Source organism: Paroedura picta, chromosome 7, assembly GCF_049243985.1.
Source record: "Paroedura picta isolate Pp20150507F chromosome 7, Ppicta_v3.0, whole genome shotgun sequence".
Classification (NCBI taxonomy): domain Eukaryota; kingdom Metazoa; phylum Chordata; class Lepidosauria; order Squamata; family Gekkonidae; genus Paroedura; species Paroedura picta.
In genome coordinates, this window is record NC_135375.1 from 92,668,581 (window position 1) to 92,689,569 (window position 20,989).

The 20,989-nt window shown below is 45.2% G+C and overlaps 1 long non-coding RNA gene across 4 annotated transcripts; it reads left to right on the forward strand.

The window, feature by feature from the left end:
• Positions 1-3,335: 3,335 nt before the first annotated feature.
• LOC143841286 (uncharacterized) lies at positions 3,336-19,091 on the forward strand. 4 transcript variants are annotated; one of them, XR_013232655.1, is made up of 8 exons: positions 3,336-3,483; positions 3,685-3,745; positions 3,834-3,887; positions 3,995-4,123; positions 4,212-4,265; positions 4,369-5,054; positions 10,614-10,746; positions 18,052-19,091. It is a non-coding gene; the product is annotated as an uncharacterized LOC143841286 (long non-coding RNA). The 4 variants fall into 4 exon arrangements; XR_013232653.1 differs by lacking the exon at positions 18,052-19,091 and adding an exon at positions 12,127-12,293; XR_013232656.1 differs by lacking the exons at positions 3,834-3,887; positions 3,995-4,123; positions 4,212-4,265; positions 4,369-5,054.
• The last annotated feature ends 1,898 nt before the right edge of the window (positions 19,092-20,989 follow it).

Here is a 20,989-nt window from a genome sequence, read left to right on the forward strand (position 1 = left end):
AGGATATTGTATCTGAGGAACTGTGAATGCCCATTAAATAAAAATTTGCTGGTCTTAAAGGTGCCCCTGGACTCCAAATTTGTTCTACTGCTTCAGACCAACACAGATACCCACTTGAATCTAACTGGAAAAAGAAAGAGTAATTAGAACAATAATATTTATTTTTATAACCTGCCCTTCCTACGCTAAGGCTGGCTAGCAACAGTTAATAAACAATCCATAAAATCTTAAAACAATATAAATACAATAAAACCATTCCGCTTAAATAGCCCCCCCCCCAACTAGTTTCAGTTTTTGATTTGTGGAGATCCAGCCTTTAAAACCGTCCACTCTCAATTCATGGCAATGAGCATTTCTTGGAGGTCTGTCAGGACCATATTCCAGTAGAACAGCTCTGTCTTGCAGGCCCTGCGGAATTAGCTGAGGGCTCACAGGGCCCTGTTCTCTTCTGGCAGAGTATTCCACCAGGTCGGGCCAAAAAGGCCATGGCCCTTGTCAAGACCAATTTTGCTTCCTTTGGGTTGGGGATCCTCAGGAGGTTTTGGTTTGATGATCTTTGGGGGGCGTACTGGAAAAGGCCTGTAGATAAGCTGGTCCCAGAACATGTAAAGCTTTGAAGGTTAGTAAAAGAAACCCCTTGAACTTGATCCGACCTCCAATCTGGAGCCCATGTAGCTGGGCAAGCACTGGTGTCATGTGTACCTTTCACTGGGTCCCCATGAGCAGGGGTAGTCAACCTGTGGTCCTCCAGATGTCCATGGACTACAATTCCCATGAGCCACTGCCAGCATTTTCTGGCAGGGGCTCATGGGAATTGTAGTCCATGAACATCTGGAGGACCATAGGTTGACTACCCCTACCCATGAGGACCCATGCTATCACATTCTGAACTTGGACATCAGATTAATACATTTTATGCAATTTTATTGGCGCATAAGCTCTATCGGGATTTTCTTTTAATCACATTTAGAATATCCAAACCATCCCAAGAATATCCAAACCATCCCAAGAAAGATACAATGAGAGCATTTATCTTAGATTGACCTAAAATATCCTTGCCTATACTGAAGTATTAATTTTACTTAAAACAGTATAAAGCATAAGCAGCACGGAGCATGAAAAGCAATGTAAGAACATAGCAAGTAGCATATAAATCTCTCCAGTTTGACAAGGGTAGAGGAACACATTCAAAGGTGGCTCAAAGATGACTTGGTAGAAGACCTTACTTACTAGTGGTCATTTTGGCAAGCTCAGGTTCAGGATTGTACGAAATGGATCCTGTGCAAGCTAGACACATCAAAGTCACATGTTCACATGTTCCCTCTAGCAACACGCCCTGTCACCTCTGACCAATAACAAAGAGGCTGGAACAGCCCCCCACAGAAGCGATTTTAGGAAAGAAGCCACTTGTGCTAGCAGACATTCACCACGGCTCTTGCTGAAAACATGGAGATTCCTAGCAGCCTCATGAGCCTCCCTGCCACACCACCGAGGGTCAAGCCTGATTGGTGCCGGATATTTAACTGCCCACCGTTGGAAAGCCATCATGTTGCCAGCCATCCTGCAGATGAGATGGACTTGAACAAGGAGACTCCTAGCAGGCCCCTGATCCTCACCACCCCACCACCGGTGTTGAGGCCTAATGCAAAAACGCAATATATAAGTGATAGTGAGGATGAAGAACTTGTTCCTGCAAAGCTCCATTTTCCGTCACCAGTTGTTGACTATGAGACTCAGAGCTGCATGGACTTTGGCAAAGCAGCCACAGACATGTTGTCTGGAAGTGAGGAAATGTGTCAGAAGCTGCTGGAAGATTATCCGGATACACAGCCTTTGATTTTACCAGAGGATTCCTCAGCACAGCTAAATTTAAAAAATGGCCACTAATGCTGGAGGTGGGCGGGATGGGGAGTGGGGGAAGAGAAACCCAAAGGGACAGTATAGAATTTTTAAAGTAAATATTCTCTTTATTTTTCTAGGCCCCCGCCATCAGCCAGCCAGGATTTCCTTCATCAAGTTCCACAGAACCAGCACATGGCTTGTTTGGGGGAGATATTTCTGATTCACAAATGCTGTCTTTAACAGAGAACTCTCTGGAACAGGTAATTTTGGAGAGAGAAAAAAGTCATTTAAAAAGTCTGTGGTGGGGGCGAGGGAGGAGGATATGCTTAGTATTTACCAAGCAGGAAAAATTTTTAAATGTGTTTGAAATCCTTTTTAACAGGAACAGCCGCCAACCACCACATTGCCTATCTATATGAGGCCCAGCGAGAGAATTGGCGCAATGAGGGAAGCTCTAAAAATGGATATTGATGAGGTTTTGGACTTTATCCCCCCAAAAAAGACATAAGGCCGCCATGCAGAGTCTTGTCAGGGCCTCTGCCTATGGTATTTTAAAACATTGTATTGGAGAATATCTGCATCAGCTGTGCGAAGGGTGTTCTTTAATGTTACCTGCCCAACGTGATCACGATTGTCTCACATGGCCACCTATGTTTTTTGATCAGAAGGTTAAGTTTATGTGATGAGTTATGCTGTACACAAATTGCAGTTATCGTGTAAGTTATAATGTTCTGTGTAAACCGCCCAGAGCTGCAAAGAAATGGGCGGTATAGAAAGCTAAATAAATAAACAAACAAACAAACAAACAAACAAACAAATAACATCCATAGGTTATGCACTAAAATGCCTGTCTTTCATTCAAGAAAACATGGATGAGATTTTCAATCTTTTAAGCACTATAGGTGACGCCGCGGACTCACAAAAAGCCCTTGAAAGAATTTTGAAAAAAACTGATAAGAGAATGTTACAGTTTGTTAAAGATTATATTAAGGGTAAACACTACAAGAGTTTTGTAACTCGCCATGGAAAATAAAACTGTGTGACACTGTTGTAATTCATGAGCAAGACATTACAACTTCTTTTACTGAATGTAAATAAATCTGTAAATAAATAAACCATTTTGTTTAAAACACAGACCTGTTTTTCTTGCCTGGGCATGCAGGGGGGTTGGTGTGAGTTTTACCGCAGCTTTTGAATTTGCAAGGGATGTTAATACAATCCTATTAGCCCCAATTGGGGGGGGGGGGCTCTTATGCACACAACAGAGTATTGGAGGGAGGCTGGGATACCCAAAATTATATAAGCCCCATTTACAGCAATAATAAAAATATAAATGCTTACCAAAATCCATGTGGCACTTGGAACATATTGCTGGAGTGAGTGGGGGTGGTGAATGAAGAGTGGGTGGGGAAGGAAGCAGAATGCAGTGAGGAGGAGGAGCATTTCCATGAAGCCTGCAAATCACCTGACGCCAACGGCCAATCATGAGACTGCTTTTACACAAAGGAGGCCAGAAAGTTTTAAAGGGATTAGCCCTCCCTTAGGCTTCCTCTATCTTAGTTCTACAGAAAGGAGCCAACATCTCCATAGCTTGGCTCTTTCTGGCCATTCAGGTTGAAACCAAGTCAGAGGCAACACTAGGTAAGTTTTTAAGACACATTTTCCTTTAGTAATGGTTAAATTGAATTATGTGGGAGCAAAATGATTTTAAAAGTAACTGGGGTAAAAACATGGTTGGTATGAAATAGCAGAACAAGATTTGAGTCCAGTGGCACCTTTAGACCAACAAAGTTTTATTTTATTTCATGTGCACTTTCATTTTTCTCTGTTTCTCGCTTTTAGTGTGGAGATAAACTAAATCAAAATCCTGCAATGTTTGAAGGGAGCCCTTCCAAGCAACCAGGTATGTTTCTGTATATTTAGAATGTGATTTTTGGACCACGTGGTTCTACCCCCAAAGTTTATCCTTAATTTGCTGTTCCCCTGTTTAGTTCAGAAAAGCAAGGACACCTCAAAAGAATCTATGAACAGGAGCTTACAGTCAGGTATGTTTAAACTATCTGAAATGCATGATATTTTCACAGATTTGGAGGGGCGGTGATGAAGCCATGTGATTATTTCATGGGAATCCATTTTTCTTGACCTCCCACAGATGACGAGGATGATTTTGTTGCTGAATCCCTTGTTAAATATCGCAAACTCTGTAAACCCCTACAGAATTCATTTCAGAAAAAGCAGCCAGAAAAAGAACCAGGCTCAAAAAATAAATGTTCACAGCCAGGTATGTTTCTGTATATTTAGAATGTGATTTTTGGACCATGTGGTTCTACCCCCAAAGTTTATCCTTAATTTGCTGTTCCCCCGTTTAGTTCAGAAAAGCAAGGACACCTCGAAAGAATCTATGAACAGGAGCTTACAGTCAGGTATGTTTAAACTATCTGAAATGCATGATATTTTCACAGATTTGGAGGGGCGGTGATGAAGCCATGTGATTATTTCATGGGAATTCATTTCTCTTGACCCCAGATGACGAGGATGATTTTGTTGCTGAATCCCTTGTTAAATATCGCAAACAGTGTAAAACTCCACGACTGGTCCTGCAACCTGTAACAGGGTGTAAAGCAACTTTCCTGAAGCATCAGCAGATCTGCGTGAAACAAACATCAAAACCAACCACCCCAAAAGAATACGGTAAACCACAGCCAACACTCAAACACCAAACTGCACATAAGCGTAAACAAAAGAGCAATGGTTCTGAACACCACAGCAAAAAACAGAAAATGGACACTACTGATACTGAATCTAAAGTATTGTGTGACATAAGAGCTTTGGTTAACAATTCTTCAGACCCTAAGGTGACCTTGCAAGCCGTGCGTAGCCTTATTGATTCCACTTTTAAAAATTCAGAAAGCCAGTATAAGTGCTGATAGGGGGTTCAGTCAAAGGTGGATCGGGACGGTCTTAGGGCAGTGGCCTACACACCAAAGAAAAAGCAAACACTTGGAATTGTAACAAAACTTTATCTTCCTCTTCAGTTTCCCCTTTTTTTGTCTTTTTAGTCTTTTTCTTCTTTTTCTTCTCTCATGGGGTCACACTGGTACAAAAACACGATGTGCGAGAGAGGTTCACGTTAACAGGGTTACCGATGTGCAGATTGCCAAAAGCCTGGATAAAGCGCTCATCAAGCTGGCAAATAGAATAATAAACAACTGGTAAGTGTAATAGAACTCCTCAATGGACTCCCTGGTTTCATTATACACCCATAAACAAAAACACTTTTTTTTTACCTGTTTACCTGGGCATTGAATGCTTTGTCTTCCATTTCCATGGATTCATTAAAAGCCTCGTCATTTTCTGTATCCTTTTGAGAGCCAGTTTTGTGTAGTGGTTAGGAGTGCGGACTTCTAATCTGGCATGCTGGGTTCGATTCTGCGCTCCCCCACATGCAACCAGCTGGGTGACCTTGGGCTTGTCACAGCACTGATAAAACTGTTCTGACCAAGCAGTGATATCAGGGCTCTCTCAGCCTCACCCACCCCACAGGGTGTCTGTTGTGGGGAGAGGAATGGGAAGGCAACTGTAAGCCGCTTTGAGCCTCCTTTGGGTAGGGAAAAGCGGCATATAAGAACCAACTCTTCTACTTCTTCTTCCTCATCTTCAGATTCTCCACAGGATTCCGGTGCATGCAACGCAGAGGATTGGGTATCCCCAAGTCCGCCACATCTGCAATATGCCTGCAACAGGATGGGTTCCCCAAGATGGTAGCATTGTACTTTCTATGTTTGCAAGGCCATTTTCTTCTGCAGTTGTAGGGCATTTGGCCATCTCGGCCTCCTCATTGAGGGGCCAGTAAACAAAATGAGTGGGAACATACCCATCAAAGCTACTCATAGTTGCTGTAGGGAGGTTAAATACCAGGCATCTCATGGCAGCATTAGGTCTCAGCACGGGTAGTGGGGTGGTGAGGATCCGGGGCCTGCTAGGAGTCTCCATGGTTTCAGCAAGAGCCATGGTGAGTGTTTGCTAGCACAAGTGGCTTCTTTCCTAAAATCACTTCTGTGGGGGGCTGTCCCAGCCTCTTTGCTATTGGTCAGAGGTGACAGGGCGTGTTGCTAGAGGGAACACATGGCCGTACCTGGTCATTCCCATTGGTTGTGATGCAGTAGGGAGGGTTGGTCTATGCTGCACGTCACTTCCAATGCTGTCATGAGCAGGTGTAAAAAGATGGCTGTGTTTCTGGTGGGACCATGGTCTGTGGAAATTGTTTCCGGGGGCAAAGGGGGCAGAAGGTGGGGGGCATGACACCATCACTTCCAGGGAGGGGGGTATACATGGCATAATGGTGGCACTTCCGGGGCAGGGGCCAGAGGGCATGATAACGCTGCTTCCGGTGTCGTCAGGGTGTGTGTGGTGTGATGGCGGCACATCCGGGTCAGGGGGCGCATGGGTGGGGCATGTTTTTGGCACTTCCGGTGATGTCCGGGGGTGTGGTTATGCAAATAGGTAATTAGTATGCAAAGCGGTGGGCATGGTTAAGCTCATTATAATATGTGTACCCCTTTACTACTCAAGCACTCTCCCTTAAACTATGAACTCTGAGGAAGAGTGCTTGCACTTGAAAGCTCATGCCCTGAATAAATCCTTGTTGGTCTTAAAGGTGCCACTGGACTCTGATTTTATTGTCCTACTTCAGACCAACACGGCTATCCACTTGAATCTGTCTCAGGGCAGTTTACATATAAAATCTAATACAATAAGCAATCAATTAAAATACTAAAACAATTTAAAAACTGCAATTATGGTCGCATCAGTGATAGTATCTGATAACCCTTTATCTCATGCTTGTTAACATGGTCAAAGAATGCCCAAGGGTCTTGTGAGTCAGGACTTTCCTTTGCAGAAGCCATGCTAATTTTCCCTCTGTGGCTTATGGACTAGTTTGTGCCCATCTCTAGTGCTTAGCATGAGCTGAAGCCAAGATGTCTTTCCCAGCCCAACTATTTGAGTTTTTATATGTAGACCATGAACCTGGACCATGAACCTGGGAGCATCTGCACACAACACATTGCTCTGCCACTGAACTATAGTCCCTTCTCTCATTGGTCATGCTGTGCGAATGCCATGGCACATCAGGGCTGAATCTGCACTTACTTTGTTTATTCCATTGTGGATCCTGCTGAATCCATATCGATTTGAAATCGGGTCTTCCTCTATCTCCCCCCCCCAATTGAAATAGAAAAGTGTTCTGCACTTGACTGGGAAAGCTCAGAGCAGGGAGGGGAGCCAAGAGCAGCAGAAGCCTCTTTCTTTTCTTGAACGAGGAGGGGGGAGATGATTGGAGACAGCAGAGGAGGGGGGGGGGGAAACCAAGAGAAATTAGGGCTTCTAGAACTTCTGCCAAGAGAAGTTAGGGCTTCCTCGTTAAGGCAAGCTTGCAGCCTGGGAAGGAGGAACTGAAGCCTTGGCCAATCAGGGCTTCTCTACCACGGAGCTCAGCAGCAAGTTCGGAACAGGCAGAGATCTGGACCTATTCTGTACACAATAGATAATGCACTTCCAATGCACTTTAGAATAGTGGTCCCCAACCCCCAGTCGGAAGACCGGTACCGGTCTGTGGCTCCTCCTCGTTCTCCTCCCTGGCTACTGCCTCGGTGGCTGCCCTGCCACTCTGAAGCCGGCTCACCTTTGGTGCTCTCCAGCAGACACCATGGCTGGGGCTCCCTCTTGGCATGGCACTGCACAACTGTTGCTGGCAGTGCCCCCCAGCGGGCAGCAGGAAGTCAGGGGCGCCAGCGGGAAAATAAGTGAAGCAGGGGCTCAGGCGGCGATGAAGTCCCTCGGCAAAAAACGACCCCTCCCCGGGCCTCAGTAAAATTGTCAAGCATTAACCGGTCTCCGATGATAAAAAGGTTGGGGACCACTGCTTTAGAAGTAGATTTTCCTGTTCCGCACTGGAAAATCCAGCATTATCCTATGTGTGCAGAATGGGCCCTGCTTGCTTTCTCATGCAGATTTCTCAAATATCGTGGGCTATATCCACTCTAGGAAAAGGTAGGGTCATTCCAGATCAATCATACTTGCTGCAGAGGGAAAATTTAAATTGGACAAAAAATGCAAATTGCATTCAGTGGAGACGGCAGGGACTAAATCGACCTGGGATTGGAATAAAAGCTCTGTGCAGATTCTATCCTTGTCTGCTCCAGTTTCCTGGTGCACTGTAACCTGAACGATCAACATGCAACACAGACCCTGGCTAAAACAGTAAAGTTTCTATTGTAGGGGAGAGAGTAACTTGAGATTAACTTTGGGTTAATTGTAAACCTATCTTTTATCTATCTCCCTCTGTTTAGCAAGAAGCAGAGAAATTTCCAAGTCATCATTACCTTAATGAAACAGCCAGCTAATGGCTTGTACTACTGACTGTTGCTTTCGTCAGAATGTGGAATCTACAGGATACAATACTGAGGATGGAAGAATACATAGTTTAAAAAATTGTTTGATGTGTAATGCCTGTTATTTAATGTGTAATGCCTCCTGATGGAAGGCCAGCCAGATTTCCCCCGGAAACATTTGCCAATTGTTCGGAACCAGTCTTAGGGTGGCTCAGGTAGAATCGCCTGAAACTCAACCCCTGCAAGATGGAGGCCCTGTGGTTGGGTAGAAGGGGGCAGGATCAGGAAGTGTGCCTCCCCTGCCTGGATGGGGTGCAGCTTACAGCTGGACCTGCAGCCAGAAACTCTCCAGGCTTGACCCCCAAATCTCAAGCAGTTTCCCAACCTGGATCTGACCACCCTACCCCCGACCCCAACCAAGTCCCCTGCTAATGGCCAGGGGTGAGCTGACAACCCTCGTGAGCAGCTTCAAGCAGCTGTAGATTTTTATCATCTGATTCCTCAAATCTTTGGGCCATTTTCAGGTGCATGCAGCCGCTAGATAGACTCTGACAGAGTGCTGCTTTGCTTTTTTAAGAATCATTCTGGAAAGGAATAGAGCATTTGTTGTGCTTATCATTTTAATAGAAATGTGTTTTCTGGGTTGGAAATGAGTCAATCTGATATTAATTTAAAAGCCAGTGGCAAGGAGAAGAATGAAGAAAGGCTCTCGGTGATGAAATTACTTTTTCCTTTGTGGTGGAGAGGAGGCTGGAGAAATGGTGCCTGGCTTTTGAAAAGCAACAGATAGTCGTGACAACAAATAATTCTTGACATTCCAGCTCTTCCAGAATCTTGGCATGATTTAATATGGCAAGCACTGAAGGATAGAGATACATTCTGTTTCTGCGGGTTAATGAGTCTGTCCTTATTTAATAATTGAGTGGTAGGTAGTTTGGGGAACTGTAGAACAGAGGGATGAACACAAAAAGGGATGGGCACACAGAGAAAATATGACCTATTTTTGCACACATGCTCACGAAAGAAAATGGCTTTCTTTATGGCATCTCTGTTCTGTCTTCCTTCTCAATAGGGACCCAGTGAGGAGCCCAAAGAAGCTCACATCCCCCCCCCCCTTCTCCATGTTATCTTCTGCTGACTCTGTACTTTCTTTGTTTTTTACATTGTGGATTCTACTGAATTCAGATCAATTTGAACTCGGATCTTCCTCTATCCCTCCCCCCAATTGAAACAGAAAGTGTTCTGCACTTGATTGGGGAAGCTCAGAGCGGGGAGGGGAGCCAAGCGCAGCAGGAGTCTCTTTCTTTTCTTGAACGAGGGGAGGGGGAAAGAGGATTGGAGACAGCAGAGGAGGGGGGAATAAATCAAAGAGGCAAATCTCTGCTGAGACAAGTTAGGGCTTCTGGAGCACAATCACTTTAAGACAAGCCTTGCAACCAAGAACCTGGAAGTCTTTGAACTGACGCCCTGGCCAATCAGGGAAGACTGCTTTGCTACAAGGCATGGAGAAGGAAATTAATTTGCCAAAAGCAGAAATCTGCACACTTACTGATGGTGATTTTTTCAAATATCGCGGGTTATATCCACTTCTGGATATTGCAAGGAAAAGGTAGGGTCTGCTCAATCATGCATGTTGCAGAGGGAACGTTTAATCACCCCAAATCAAAATGAAAATCAAATTCAGTGTAGATGGGAGGAATTTATTTGAGCTAGAAGTGGGTAAAAAGTCCCATGCAGACTACACCCTCATAACAGCCCTATGAAGTGGTTTAGCCTGAAAGTATGGGACTGGCTCAAGGCTTCCAAGGAAAAGTGAGAATTCGAACTGGGTTTCTTACTTCCTAGTCCAGTATTCTCAATACTACACTACACTTGCTTTTGGCTTGCTGCATAGTAAGCAAGGAGAAAGAACCGATGGACAGGAACTAATCTTGAGAGGAAAAAAATCAGTCATGCTGGGATGAGCTACCTAGTCCCCCAGTGACCTTTCCTTCAGGGTGCAGAAAACAAAGTCCCTCAGGGATTGGTATTAGGGGTACACGGTCCCTGGACATGACGCTTAGACAACATTTTGGAGCTCGGTTGGATTGGGTGTCCAAGGGGATTTCCGCATGTTCACAAATCCTTGTGCAAGTAGAAATGCTAAAATGACTCCCGCCTCCACTAACGGAAAGAAATGACATATTCCTGCAAACTTTTCCTCATGCTCAAAACATAACACAAGGAGTATCTTTTGATACAATCTGAAAACTGAAATGAAATCTTGTAAGCCATCTGTCATACATCCCATTTCTGTATGTTTAATTTTTTTGTAAGAGGGGAAAGGGAAGGGGAAAAAAATGATTTCTGAGGCTTTTTCTCTGCCTTCTCTCTCAACAGCCTTGTGGGCTTACAGTGCCATCCTAAGGAGATTTGCTTAGGGATCAACTCAATGTTATCCCTGACTGGGAAGCATGGAACTGGGAAGCATGGCCCCCTGCAGGCATTTTGGGAAGAGGAAATGGTACAGAAGGTAGGTGAAGCCCTGCTTGAGAGCAGAAACTGGCCCTGCAGTGCTTACGAGCCAAAATTCCCTGGTGTAACATTGGATCACAATTAGGCCAGAGATAACATTTGGTTCCAGTTCAGTGGAGGTTATTCACAGGAACCTGTTTGTCAGATTTTGTTGTTAAAGGCATTGGTGGGTAGGGGGGAAGGGGTGTCAGGATGTAGCTCTGGCCTCCTGGGAAGAAGTGAGTGAGATCATGGGAGACTTCATCTATAAATAGAAGAAGAAGGAGAAGAAGAAGAAAGTTCTTATATACTGCTTTTCCCTACCCGAAGGAGGCTCGAAGCGGCTTACAGTCGCCTTCCCATTCCTCTCCCCACAACAGACACCCTGTGGGGTGGGTGAGGTTGAGAGAGCCCTGATATCACTGCCTGGTCAGAACAGTTTTATCAGTACCGAGGCGAGCCCAAGGTCACCCAGCTGGTTGCATGTGGGGGAGTGCAGAATCGAACCTGGCATACCAGATTAGAAGACCGCACTCCTAACCACTATACCAAACTGGCTCTCAACCCCCCCTGGGTCATTCTATGTCTCTTTTCTAACTCCGGATGGAACACGCCAATCCCTTTGAGGAACAAAGGGCCATGAAAGGGCAGAGAAACAGAGGAAAGATAAAAGGGGACCTGTGATCGGCTATAAGAGAGAGTGAACTGAACTCTTCCCGCGGAGACTCTTTTCTCCGGCAAATTCCCCGTGTACTTCTCCAGCAGGTCTTGGAAGGGGTGGCTTTCCCCATTCCTGAAAGTTTCATGGCTGTCATCCTAAATGGTTCCAGCAAACTCTCAGCTGCCCAGTTTGGTTAGTGTGATTCCATGTAATTCTTCTCCCCCCTTTCTCCCTTAGAGGACTGATATCATTTTTTGTGTGTTTGCCAAGATGCCTTTTATGGGAACAAAGAAGAAAATTGGATTATTGAGTTTGCTGGGGTTTTTTTTACTGCAGTATTCATTTGATCAGAACATAGCTGGGCACACTTCAACACGATTGTTCTCATTTCTCTTGGGAATTAAACCTGAGGCTTTCAGTCCCTCGTCTCACCCTCCAGTTGCCTTTCTAATACATGCCTTCCCTTTTTAAAAAATTACTGTAAGTTTAAAAAGTCTAAGCAGCTATTAAAATCCCAGCATGGAGCAATATTTCATTAGATTTTGTAAAAGGGTTTCAAACAGCAGTTCCCTCAGCCTCATTTATGTCTCCAAATGTTAATCAAAATGTATGCCACTTCTTGGAATTTATGCCTTGCCAAAGGTGTATGTGGGGGGGGGGGGGAGCATGGCTTAAATGCAACATGGCAAGCAGTGCAGGGACATGAAGGACATGCTTAATTTTATTACCACGTTGCAGGCACCACTGACGGACTGCTGTCTCCCACTCCTTCCTGCAAAATGGCTACACCTGACCTATGGTTTTCATAGTCTGTGAATCTCTTCTGCAAGGAGCAGTTCATCTGGCGTAGGCTGAGGTGTAATTGATGGGTTAAAAATAAATGTGAAATCAAAACTCATTCAACATCATAATTCCTTTTTGTGTAAATCACCATGAGGTCATGTCTCCCTGCCAGTTTTAAGTTATTTCCCTGTCTCTGATCTCTTCAACAGAAGTCCAACTTTTACATGTTACATTAGCTCATATATCACATTGAGCAACGAGTCTCAACATGGTGCTTGCTGATGTGTTTTTTGGTGCCCACTTCCTTCTTCCCCACAGCTCATTTATGTGAGTTAGAACCTCTCAATATTTTGTGGACCATTTCTGCATGAAGAATTTGCCCCTGCCCGGCCTCTCATTGTTCATGGGTTTTAATGCTGCTTCCTCATGACATTGGCAGCAACCCATGGCTCTCCAGGGATGGGCGTGCATTCTCGTCCCCTTTGCCCCGCAATAATGGAAAGTGGGAGAATCCATTTCCCATTTCTTGTCGTGGCGTACAAAGAGGTGCAAACCAGGGCAAGCCTGTCTGAAAGAAGAAACGAGCAACAATTTTGGTAGCTTTTTGCCCACCCTTGCACCCGCCCTCCCCTCTCCATTTCCAGTGACATGAAATGTACTGTCATGTTCTCTTCAGAGTGCACAGTAATATAATGGCAGCAGCCAGCAATCTAAAGCACATTCATGTTCTTGTTTTCTGGTGGTAGGGCATGAATGGGGAAAGATGGGGGAGAGATTGTGTTATGAAGCGGACCTCTGCCTGTTAGCATGGTGTCCGTGTTCTGTATTTTTATTCTGTATCGTGAACATACAATCCTCAGGATCCAATCACCATGGCCAACATAACTCTCAAGCATATCAGAAATCTATCTGAACATATATAAACATAAATAGACCATCATAAAAAGAATCCCCAAAAGAAATAATGTTTTATTGTTGTGGTGGGTTTCTGTAGCAATGTGGAACTTTCCTTTTTATTAAAAAATAAATTCAGGACTCCTGGGGGGGGGTGTTTGAGTCCCCAAAACCACCCTGAGAGGGGATTGGTGGCTTATGTTGATTGACAACCTGAGAAGCAGGAGGAAACCTGTGGGTTGTCCAAGCTTCCAGCTTCTCTGCTGCCTTGTCAGGAAGGGAAAAGTCACAACGAAATGGAGGGATAATATGGGAAGGGTCTCCCATCAGTGAGTGGCCAAATGTGTGGTTTACAATTATACGTTTACAAGCAGGAGGCAGTGCACGTTGTCTGCCTCCATGCAGAAATGGTTGTGATTGGCCTTAGCTCCCATAGCAGCCATTATGTGGTTGGCCACACCACCCATGGCAGCCATTTTGTGGTAGCACAACCTGTACTCCAGTCTCGAAATTCTGAGTGTGAAGAAGAGTTGGTTCTTATATGCCACTTTTCTCTACCTGAAGGAGTCTCAAAGTGGCTTACAATCACCCTCCCTTTCCTCTCCCCACAGCAGACACCCTGTGAGGTGGGTGAGGCCGAGAGAGCCCTGATATTACTGCTCGGTCAGAAGACCTTTATCAGTGCTGGGATGAGCCAAAGGTTATTTTTTGGATATGGTGATGGATGTACATGGTAATGTTAGTAAAGGCATTTTGAAACATACAAATGAAGAGGGAATACCTCTTTGAAAATGTTGCCTATCACCATCAGATACTTTAAATAAGTATTTGCATTAAAATTAGTGTTAACTTTTTAAAAGAGTACTGCCACATGTATTGGAGCGGTGGGGGGGGGCACCTATTAAATCTATTAACCAATGAATCTCACTAGAATTCTCCTTCTCCTCTACCAAACGCCACTCTAAGTAACATATGAACAGAGTCTTGGCAACACAAGTGTCTTACCAGACAAAACAGATGAAATGTGGGAGCATAAATAAATGCAAGTGCAACAAGGAGCGACTGACATACATCATTCTGCAGATTCTGTTTTTGATCCTGGGTGGCAGAAACTAAATAAATGAATAAAATGCTCAAGCATCACTATGGCCAATTCAAGAACCTCAAGTGAAAGATGTAGTCATCAACACATGTGATAATTTATGGTGTTTGACTGGAAAGGGCTCTTCACCAAATGTTTGGTTGGGTCCAGGGATCCCAATAACATCAAATGGGCCTCCCTTGGACACCCCCCATGGAGAATGTCCTCTGATAGGCTATACTGGAAAGCTGCCTGGTAGTGCTGAGATTTTAACACATTCATGTGGTTTTAAAATTGTTTTTAAGGTTTTACTATCCATGTTTTTAGTATGAATGTAAATATATACCGTATACCGCTCTAAGATGCATGGGAGGGTGGTATCTTAAGTAAGTAAGTAAATAAATACATAAATAAATTCTGGGGGGGGGTATATAAAGCAAAACTGTCAAGTAGGTCTGTGGAATTTAACTGGAAACATCCTTTAGCACAAGAATGACCCACTGACTGGTCAATATTTTCATGACTGCAACCACATGAAATTATTTTAAAATGTTCTGCGAGTTTTCTCTCTCCCAGATTTTATTCTTGTGGCATGGTTGTGCTATAAATGCTGTAAGTAGATTCCCAAGGAGAGCCAGTGTGGTGTGACATAGTGGTTATGAGCAGTGGGGTCTAATCTGGAGAACCAGGTTTGATTCCCTGCTCTTCCAAGTGAAACCTGCTGGGTGACCTTGGCCCAGTCCAAGTTCTCTCAGAACTCTCTCAGCCCTTCTAAAGGCCTCTGTTGTGGGGAGAGGAAGGGGATGTGATTGCCAACTGCTCTGAGACTCCTCAGTGGAGAGAAAACAAGGAAACACTCTTAATCAGGAATGAACAAGCAAAAATAACAGAGACCTTTTATGCACCACAGGGGCTGCGCTGGGCTGCTGCCAATTTGTTGCGTTTCTTGTGTCCACACGAGTGATGCATTTCAGTGGTGTAGCTGGTCCCCTGCTTTCTACATCTCCACAGGGGACATGTTTTGGTGATGGAGCAGCTTTGCTGTCGAAATGTGTTCCTTTGGGAAAGGTAGCCATGGCAGAAAGGTTCCACTGTGAGGACGGGGTGGCGGGAGGGGGATTGTTTTGCAGGATGGAGGGATTGCATGAGAATGTGACCCCACCTTTCTGCAAAATGAGCGGGGGGGGGAACCATTCGACCCTGCGACACTGTAACGCACCGTGGAGCCGAGTGGGGCATTTTCAGTCCCCTCCCAGCCACCACAGCACAGGGAGGAGCCAGGCTTGGAAGGCCTGGCTCTTCCTTTGTGTACGGGCCTGGCCTGGCCTTACCATTGATGGCGGCCATAGCAAACAAGGGGAACACTGGAAAATCAGCGTTCCCTTGATGCTGGCCATTAGAGACCCTAAAGTGGGCCAGAACTGGGAGGAGCCAGCACTGATGTTGTGCATAAGTGGGGATTAGCCCCACTGTCATGCAGGCCATGAGAGCCAGTTTGGTGTAGTGGTTAGGAGTGCTGACTTCTAATCTGGCATGCCGGGTTCGATTCTGCACTCCCCCACATGCAACCAGCTGGGTGACCTTGGGCTCACCACGGCACTGATAAAATTGTTCTGACCGAGCAGTGATATCAGCGCTCTCTCAGCCTCACCCACCCCACAGGGTGTCTGTTGTGGGGAGAGGAAAAGGAAGGCGACTGTAAGCCGCTTTGAGCCTCCTTCGGGTAGGGAAAAGCGGCATATAAGAACCAACTCTTCTTCTCTTCTTCTTCTTCAGGCACCAGCCCGGCTCTTCCTGCCTGTGCATTATCAGTCAGAGCAACTCTAAGCTGGTCTACGCAGGTTTTTCAATGGAGCTTACTCCCAGGAAAGTCTCCATGGGATTGCGTTGTGAACACTGTGCTTTTGAAGAGTAATGCTAATAGAGATTATTATTATTTCAAAAGCATTTGAAACCCTAGGCACTCTGTCAGTGTTTAAAACGAGGAAGCCCTTCCAGTAGACTTGTTATGTGTGCTTTCTAAGGAACTGCCTGTGGCTCTCACATTCCTTTGGCTTAGCTGCACATGAAGGACAACACAGGAGAGCTTTACGCACATTCAGTTAAGGTACACTGAATTGGAATGGAGCGTGGAGGAGGGGGAGGGACAGCAGTGACAAAATCCGACTTGAGTTGATGTGTATATATAGTCTATTGACTGAAATAAATATGCACAAATTCCAAGCCTGCCTATGTAGGCTCTGTGCATGTTGTCTGTATTCCAGCAAAAAAGGATGGGCTTCCTAATTCTGTGGACCTGCACAGTGTCAGTTCAGGTAGTGGACCAGGCTTTCTCAACCAGGGTTTCATGATAGTCCTTGGCTCATTCCGCACACATAAGATAATGCACTTTCATTGTGCTTTGGCAGCTGGATTTTCCTGTGCAGATGTTGTAAAATGTTGCCTTTAATAGTAGTAGTTCTTTTAACATGTAATTAACAAGTGTTTTTTCTTTTTTCTGAAAACAAAATACCGTATTTGCCGGCATATAAGACGACTGGGCGTATAAGACGACCCCCCAACATTTCCACTCAAAATATAGAGTTTGTTACATTACATTACTGTGTAATGTACTATGGGCCACTATGGGCAGCTATATCCCAACTGAAGTGCACCCTGCGTATAGGACGACCCCCCCCCCACACTTGGAGGCATGTTTTTCAGGGGGGGAAAGTAGTCTTATACGCCAGCAAATACTGTAAATAACATTTTAAAACAGAAAATGCGGACATGGATGTGGGGGGGGGGGTACAATCAGTGTGACACCACTTCTGGGGAAAAACGGCCAGGGATGTCATGCTAGTCTCAAAATTCTACCACAAAACGGGAGGTCACTGAGAAACAAAGACTTTGGATTTGACAACGGCTGACTTCACAACTCTTTAGGAGGGCATAACCAAAAGGTGTTGAACTGTCACATGGATTGATACCTGGAGAGACAGCCTTGCAGGCATGTGGACCCAGGCCATAAAGGGGATTTATTGGTAACTAGTAGTAAAGCCTGTTGCATTCAGTAAGTCAGAATCTACTCACCCAAAACTTGTCCTGCTTTCTGAAGGAGAATAGGGATAAGGCTTTATCTTCTTCCACGTGAAAGTCCTTCAGAATGTCTCCCCTAAACTGCCTCTTCAAGTGAAGGAACCAATCCACACATTCTGATTAACTGTTCAGCAATGAAGGAGAGTTGGTTTTATACTCTGCTTTTCATCACACAAAGGAGTCTCAAAGCTGCTTACAATTGCCTCTCCTTCCTCTCTCCACAACAGGCACTCTGTGAGGTGGGGGGGACCTGAGTGAGAACTTTGACTAGCCAAAGGCCACCCTGCTAGCTGCATGGAGAACACTGGGGAATGAGTTGTAAATGACAACTTGTGATAGCAGGAGATCTCCAAGCTGCATGTGGAGACTGAACACAATACGGAGAGAACTCTCAGGAAACATAACAGCAACACATACTGAGAGTACAAATTAGCCACAGAGCCAAACGTGGATTGAATGCAGTGCTTCAGTGCTATACTTTAAATGCGGAGCCACAGAACCAAACGTGGATTTATATTTTGCTTTTATCGGGACGTCATTTTTGTATTATTGAGTTCTGTGGAGTTCATGTGCCTGATAATATATCCCACCGAGAGGTTTGTAGCTTTGTGGAGATCTGAGTACTCTGCCATCTCGCTTACAGAATCACTGTGCTCATGCCTACTGGGTAAAGTCATCCGAGTGATTTTTCAGTCCTGATCGCTGGAGTCTACTTGGAAGCATGTCACTTCAGAATAAATGGGACTTAGTCCTGGGTACATATGTTTAGGACTGGGATGTCCGTGAAAGTTATCTTTTCACGATGGGCTGTTTTGTATTCTGCACAGCATTTCTTCGTGTCCAGTAGACTCTCAACTCCTAAGAGATGGGGTCAAAAGATTATCCCTGCCCTGCCCCTCCAATCGACTCCGAAGAAGGAGTGAAGAACATGGCTGATGAAAGGTGAAAGACGGCTGTCGTCCCTCTGGCAGAGCGCTGGATGCTGAAGGCAACCGAATTTGCCAGTTCCCCTATTAATTTGACTTTGTAAGCGGGCATGAAACATTTAGACAGCGCTATGAAATATTCAGGTTCTGCCACGATTATTTCTGAAAGGCTTCGTGCATAATTTAGAGATAAATGTAATAACACCGACGCCATTAAGAGCAGAGGTGCCCAGTTTAGAAAAGAAACAACAGGATAGAGGAGAATAAAATGTTTCCAACAGGACAGCTGAAAATCCTATAGGCAAAAGGTCACAGGCTAAGTGAACGGAGCCAAAATTGTCCAACGGGTTGTAGGGTTTGGCCAGGGTGGTGGAGTGAAAACTGTATTAGCTTAATATTATTTCCTAAAGAAATTCAGGTCAACTGATAATTCATGTTTCACATGCAAGTTTTGAGTCTCATCATGGTGGTGAATTCTGAGACATGGGATTTTAATGGATTCTACCAAAGCCCAATAACATTTCACACCGAGGAAAAAAAATAAACACGTTTGTAGGCCTCAGATAATGCAGTTCCTACTGTGACTTACTTGCAGACGTCCTGCACTGCCATCCAACCCTGAAACTGGTTTTCTTTTGGGCCTGGTCTGAAGAGGCATGATACTATATTAAACCACTTCTGTGTACTGAAGATTTGGTCCAAATGTAATATGATTGAGCCAATGTCTTGTGTTGTGTGTGTGGATCTGCCGAAGACTGACCTTGAGGTTCAAGACAGGATTGAAGCTGGCAATATAACTGTACGGCTAGATCCCATCTGCTGGATCCAGTCAGTTAGAACCGAAACTGACCAATAGCGCGCACTGGCAGGAAGATCCATTGTTTGCTACTGTGTATAAGTTGAGGGTTTTCAGGGGGTTCTCAGTTCCGTTTTGCCTCCTATACCACCATGCTGAGATCACAATAAAGAGCTGATTGGCCTCCCAGTGCTCCTGGCTTCCTTGAACCTATGGATTTAACAGTTTGCTCTCTCCTACCTCTCACCCTCAGTTCAACCCTCATGTGGACCTCTTTCCTTATGGGTTCCTTTCACCATGGTGTTCAAACTAGGCTAGCTGTTGTTTCTGTGATTCATAGTTTGCCTGAGAAACCAGAAGTGGGAAACCACCATCAAGCAAAAGATATGGCAGTCCCTTCCTAAACCCTTCCTAGGGTTGCTAACTTCTAAGTGAAGTCTAAAGCTGTCCCTGTCCATTTTGGGAGGGGACAGATCAACCTGCCCATATAAAGGGGGAAATCTTAATTTTTTTTTTAAGAAGTTGAACAATTAATATATAAATTTGCCCACCAGTTGGAACCCTTGCTCTGCAGTGTTACTGACTTAGGATATATAAACAGAAAAGAAAGACATGGCCTTGCTAGCTCGTTTTATGGACTCAGAAGCAGGAGCACTGGTCAGACTTCCCTTCCACCTACTTGATGGCAGCCCTATCAACGGATGATGAGCTGGTGCAGGTGTAGTGGCTGGTGTAGTGGTTAGGAGTGCAGACTTCTAATCTGGTGAGCCAGGTTGGATTCCACGCTCCCCCACATGCAGCCAGCTGGGTGACCTTGGGCTGGCCACAACACTGATAAAGCTGTTCTGACCGAGCAGTGATATCAGGGCTGCCTCAGCCTCACCTCCCTCACAGAGTGTCTGTTTTGGGGAGAGGAAAGGGAAGGCGACTGGAAGCGCTTTGAGACTCCTTCGGGTGGAGAAAAGCGGCATATAAGACCCAATTCTTCTTCAGTAATATCAGAGCTCTCTCAGCCTCACCTACCTCACAGGGTGTCTGTTGTGGGGAGAAGACTTGACTTGACTTGACTTCTTTGTACAAGAACTGGATCATGAAGGAAAGGGTCAGAACGGATGAGAACAACCCTGTCGGCCTTCTCCCCAGCGCTGATTGCGCTGTGCTTTTGCTTGACTGCATGGAGCTTTTAATCTGCAGGCCCCACATCAAAGTAGTGATAGGAACTGGATACCACCCATGAATATTTCATTCCCTGGTTCTCGACGTATGCTCTGGGCTCCCATCCACACTGTCTGTGTCAACACCACCAGCGGCTTCTTCTGCCTTGTTTCTGTCACAGCAGACAGCTGAGTACCGCGGATTCCCTCCTGAACAAGACCTGCATAGTATATGCTCCAGCAGTTATTAAGCACACCGCTCACGTCTAATGTGACCTTTGCAGGTGATCATACTGCTGAGTCAGGGCTGCGCACATGGATACTCGGGACCTGACGAGAATGATTTGTGAGCACCGGCGGGTCTGCTCCAGTAAAAATTCCATTCACGGCTAGACTCTCCTCCCCAGCGAGTGAGCATCAGGTCTGATTTTGCTATTGATCACAAATTGGGACCTCTTTTGATGCATCTCATCCAACACTGGGATCACAAATAAACCTTGTGTGGCATTCAGACAGAGGCACTGGCACCAAGCCCCGAGCAATGATTATTGGAATCTTGTCTCTGGAACCCAAGAACGTGAAATTTAAGGCAATTTAAGGGCCTCTTTGAATTAAAAAAGGGAACATAGGTGAAATACTTGATCAATCGTCACGTGCCACATAAATTGCATTGCCCAGCCTGCTGTTTAAGATCCTCTTCGGGAGTTATGCTCTCTGTTCCCCCAGTTGCAGGCAAGGCTTTTTCAGGATTCAGAGAGATTCAGTGGATCACTGCAAATTAGGCTCCAGATTTGTTAATACGACTATCGTGGGTTTAGTTCTACCTGAGGCGGGGTCTACTCATGCCAGTTGCTCTATATGCTCAAAGGGAGTTTGGTTATGTTCCCTG